This window comes from Gossypium hirsutum, chromosome D04, assembly GCF_007990345.1.
Source record: "Gossypium hirsutum isolate 1008001.06 chromosome D04, Gossypium_hirsutum_v2.1, whole genome shotgun sequence".
In the NCBI taxonomy this organism is placed as follows: domain Eukaryota; kingdom Viridiplantae; phylum Streptophyta; class Magnoliopsida; order Malvales; family Malvaceae; genus Gossypium; species Gossypium hirsutum.
Window position 1 is genome coordinate 26,208,875 of NC_053440.1, and position 5,545 is coordinate 26,214,419.

Sequence of the window (5,545 nt, forward strand, 5' to 3'; positions counted from 1 at the left end):
ACTTGATTGGTTGTTTAACATCACAGTAATAATGTGCAAGCGTACACTGTCGATGCAAGTATAGTAGACAGATGTGAGTCTGTCGGATATCGATCCCACAGTTATGGTTGTCTTTTGTCTATTAATGTTGATACAATAACTAGATAGAAACGAGATAAATAGTGAAGATAGTTGTCGAAGCAATAAGTTGAAAATAATTATATAAAATATGATAATGAGGAACTGGGATCCTCAACATGAATCTTCAGCAGAATACTAAGTGCTCACAAGGTATAAAAGGATAGGTGATTGTCGAGGCAATAAATTTCAATGTATATCTTACCAAGCGTCACTCTTTTATTTAATCTTAGACTTAAACATGCACATTAACCCCACCTTCCAGTGATGGCAATATGGAACTATTAAGAACAAGTGGACTAAATTCCTCTAATCCTCACTCAACATTCGTTGTAATACTTGTTGGCTCGAATTGACACTGCACTTTCCAGTGTCAGTGACTACAATAACACTTTCGTGCTAAGAAACATTTAAACCCCAAGATTAAACAATAAAAGCAAGATTGAATAAGATAACATTTAACCAAGAATTCATGTGTACTTCTATACAAACATAAAACAGAGTAATCACCAACATTTAGAAAGAAATAAGAAAGAATCAAGTGGAGAATACAATTCCTAGACAACTCGACTAAATCTCTCTATTCCCTCTTGTCTCGTACTTAGGTCTCCTCATCAGAAGCCAATCTGCATCAATTTTAACGTTGGCTCACTCGTGAGAAGCTTAAGCTGCCATAGCCAAAGCTTCAAGGTAGGATGAAGAAGATGATGGTCAAGAAAAAAATGCTCTCCTTTTTCCTTTTCACGTCAACCTTTTTTGTCCTCCTCCAACAGTACAGGTGTCCTTTCCTCAGAATTAATCTATCCTTGTACGTACAGGTTGGTTATACCAGACTGAACAGCTCACGCATTTTTAGTTCTTATTCGGATAGCTATTAGGTGCGGCAAAAATTTTGGACGCAATCTGGAATTAACTCATGCAGTGACATTAATGCAAAAAGATATCAAAATTAATGATAAAATAGGCTAGGATTCACTGAGTTATAAAATGCAATTTACTAAACTGGAAATGCTAAAATATATGCTAAGGATAACTAAATGGAAACAATTTAACCAATAAGTAAGGAGGAAAACCTATGTTCTTTCAAGTGCTATCAGTAAGACAGTTTAGTGGATTACCTACTAAAGATCCAAGACTGCATTTAAGTCTTTTTCTAGAGGTTTGTGACTCGTTTAGGCAACAAGGTGTTCCTGAAGATGCTCTACGACTTAAATTGTTTCCATATTCTTTAAAAGATCGTGTAAAAGCATGGTTGAATGCTTTATCGTTGGGATTAGTAGCATCATGGAATGATCTTTGCTAGAGGTTTTTGTTACAATATAATCCCCCAAATATGAATGCCAAGCTTAGAAATGATATCATATCTTTTTAGCAATTAAAGGATGAAATGCTATATAAAGCTTGGGAGCAATTTAAAGACTTAATTCGAAAATATCCGATGCATGGGTTTCAACACTAGACTCAGATGGAAATATTCTATAATGGGTTGAATGCACATACGAGGATGGTAGTTGATGCTTCGACCAATGGTACTTTGTTGGATAAATATTATAATGAAGCATATGAGATTTTTGAAAATATTGCCAATAATAATTATCAATATCCGACAATGAGAGTTGGGGCGGGTAAGAGAGTACCACAGAGCTTGATGTAATCACTTCATTGATAGCCCAGTATCTTCTCTAGCTAACATAATTAAAACAATGAAAATTCAACTGCATTCCATGAGTTGAAAGTAGCCAAGTTATCATGTGTTTATTGCGGTGAAAATCATGTGTTTGACGAATGCCCATCAAACCCAATGTCAATGTACAATCCAGGTTATCATGTGTTAATTAGAATAATAACCCTTATTCCAACACCTACAATCCAGGATGGAAGCAACATCGAAACTTTGGTTGACATAATCATGGTACGGAGAATTTTAACAATGTTGCAAAACAGAATGCCATCAGTGCACCACTTGGTTGTAATCAACCTATGCCGAGGCAAAATGTCCAAAAAGGTTAAGCATCATCATCTATTGAAGACTCGTTGAAATAGTATATGGCCAAGAATGATGTCGTAATTCAGAGTCAAGTTACTTCGCTCCAAGCTCTTGAGAATCAAGTGGGGAAAATAGCGAATGCTTTAAATTTGAGGCCACAAGGAGCATTTCCAAGTATAGTTGAGCTAAAACTAGTATGTGTTGAGTGTTGACTCGGTCCTCCTAGAATTGCCACAGCATTCATGCTGACAAAATGTCCAACCTTTTGCCCTGAAAAACCTTCACTCCTTTATTTCTCGTTCCTCAACCTACACCTACCAAACCACCAAACATAGCCCTACCACAAGCAATTAAAAGTACCTGATATTTAAACACAATCGAAGTTCCTAATGAAATGATGAAAATACAAATGAAATGTCCTAAAATACAACTAAATGTACCTAAATACAAGCAATTAGCTAGGTCTAAAGGCATGAAATATAACTTTTTTCAAGAGTTGTCAATATGCTTATATTCTAAACTAACATATTACCATGGTGAATACCCTTTTGAACATACAGATACACACTTCTTTTCAAGAACTTCCCTTAAACTTATTCGATTACATCACAGAACTAATTCAACAAAATTAAATCCAGACGTATCATAACCTTATCATAGACTTACCTATCAAAGGATTCTCAGAATTTATCCAGAACTTGCCACAAAGGCAGATAATCACATTCTACCATACAGACTTAGCAGAGTACGCTACAAGGGCCAAACAGAATACGCCACAAAGGCAACATACAAATACACGTGTTTACTGTCCCGACAGACTTTCTTAAAAGGTTCCATGGGTTTTTCCCTCATGGACTTATCAAAAATTTCATGTCATGATCTCCAGTTCAATCTAAACATTATCGAAGGCTACACCATGAAAATTCAATCAAACATATCTTGCTATGGGTCTCAACCACATGGACTTACACATTCTCATGTTGTGATCTGCTAGTCCAGTCTTCATTTTACTAGAGGCTACACTATCAGTGTTTTCATGTCATACATTATCATGGGACTCAACCACATGGTCTTACACTTATTTTCGTACATTGATATGCCAGTCTAGTTAGCAATATACCTGCCCTACTAGAGGCATCACAAGGGATGTTTTACCTCGAATTTACTTATCCAAATTTGTTTGCGCATAGCTGATCGATTCATATATTCCTACATCAAACCTTTGTTGCATACTTACCATTCATTTTCTATTGATATAGTAATTCATACATAATATCATCACACACACATATCATCTTTACTATTCTTCATATACTTATCGATCATCAAAGGTATCATTATCATTTATATATATACTTTTACTTGAAAAATTTACATGCATGATTTAGGCTAGAAACTCACCTTATACTCACCATAATTGTAGCTCGAAACTCCAGACTCGGACATCCATCTCAACCCAGCAACAACAGCTACTCAAAGAACATAGATTCATCATTAAAACCCATTCTCATACAATTTGCTAACATCTCAATCATATATAACCCCCATGCAATACCTTGTATTCATAACTTATTGTTCATATAATTCTTAACATCTTTACTCCTTCAAAAACTTAACACGCAAAGCTATAATACTTACCAATAGATGAAACAACCACTAGTTAAGTAAAAAATCTTAGCTTCTAGCTCAAGAAGAAAAGATAACATTTAAATTTAAGAAAAAAGAAGCAATGAGTAATATTGAAGGAAGAATAAAACTTCCTCATAAACCCTTCTCACCCATATATATATATATACATATAACCAATCTTCTCTTATTAGAACTTAACAAGTGTCACTTGAATCCAGAATTTGTCACAGGGCAACCCAGAGGCAGAGTCTCAGGGTGTTTGTTGTGAATGAAACTAAGGGGTCAAAATATTAGGCGATTGTTAACATAAGTTGAAGCCTATTAGTGAATTTGTTGTATATAAAATTTAAGTTTTATCGACATAGATTCTTGGAAAATTTAATTTACTTAACAGCAATATCAATTGTATTCTTTATCTTTATTCTTTTATTATTGTAGATAATAATAATGAAAGTAATACTTAGATCATAAATTGGGTTGTGATATCCTATAGTTCGGACCCGACGATCGAGTCAGGTATGGAGTGTTACAGAAAAAATATAAAGTAAAAATATATATAAACAAATAAAGAGAAAATAATATTTTTTTTCTGTCACATGCCAATTTTTAATTGGTTGTCTTTTTTCTTTAAATAGATTTGACGCTTTGACCAATGGTTGAACTAATAGAGGTACCAATTTGAAAAAAAAATAGTTTAAGTAGCACTTGTGACAAAAAAAAATAGATACTAAAATAGAAAAAAAATAAAATAATTTAGGACAAAACCAACACATAAATATCATATCATGGTATTCTTTAAATTCATTTATCTTCATGAAGTTGATGCTTTCATATTGGTTTAACCCACTAATTAGTACCTAAACTTTTTTTTCCTATCTTGGTAACTAAACTTTTTTTTTGTCTAAAATGGTACCTAAACTACTTTTTTTCCCAAGTTTGTACATTTGTTTGTCAAACCATTAACTCTATTTTAAAATAGGCCTAACCCACAAATTGGTACCTAAACTATGCCTTTTTCCTATTTTAGTACCTAAACATTTTATTTTGTCACAAGTGGTATCTAAACTATTTGTTCTCTAAGTTTGTACCTCTGTTAGTTCAATCGTTAAAATAAATTATTAAAAAAATCATAAAAATAAAAATAATTAAAAATAGAGAAAGTCGATTTAACTGGATTTTTTTAGCTTGGTTCAATCGATCTGTATCAATTTGCAGGTCAATTGATTCAATCATTATCTCTGAATCAGTACCCCGATCAATTCTTGTTCTAGTTCTGAAAGCACTGATTTTGATTGATGAAATAACTTGTTTGATCCCATCAAGTAGAACAAGCAAGTAGTGAAGTTCGAAAATAGAATTAATCGCTAGTGTCTCAACCTTATAAGGGCAAATTTCGAGCATTATTGGTATTTCCAAACATTATAAAGGAATAAAGAAAAAAAAGGAAAAAAATAAGAAAGATAAATAATGTAAAAGGGAACATGAGCATAGTGTTGGTATAATTTAAGTTTATATGATGTGGTAGTTTATTATTTGCTAGAATGTTTTTACGAATATAGCATTTCGGTGTAAATTGGGTAACATACGAATAGTATAGATACCGTTTGTGACAAAATAAAGCTTAGGTACCAACTTGAGAAAAATTGTATAGTTTAAGTACTAATTTATGGGGTAAGCCCTTTTTTAAAATAGATTTAATGGTTTGATTAATGGTACTAACGAATGTACCAACTTGAAAAAAAAAAAGTAGTTTAGGTACTACTTGACCAAAAGACCCTGGACGGAAAGAACAGATTTAATCAAGTATTTAAA

The 5,545-nt window shown here is 33.0% G+C and overlaps 1 non-coding gene across 1 annotated transcript; it reads right to left on the minus strand.

The window, feature by feature from the left end:
- Nucleotides 1-1,459: 1,459 nt before the first annotated feature.
- Nucleotides 1,460-1,566, minus strand: LOC121216580 (small nucleolar RNA R71). Its single transcript, XR_005912761.1, has one exon. It is a non-coding gene; the product is annotated as a small nucleolar RNA R71 (small nucleolar RNA).
- Between the last annotated feature and the right edge of the window lie 3,979 nt (nt 1,567-5,545).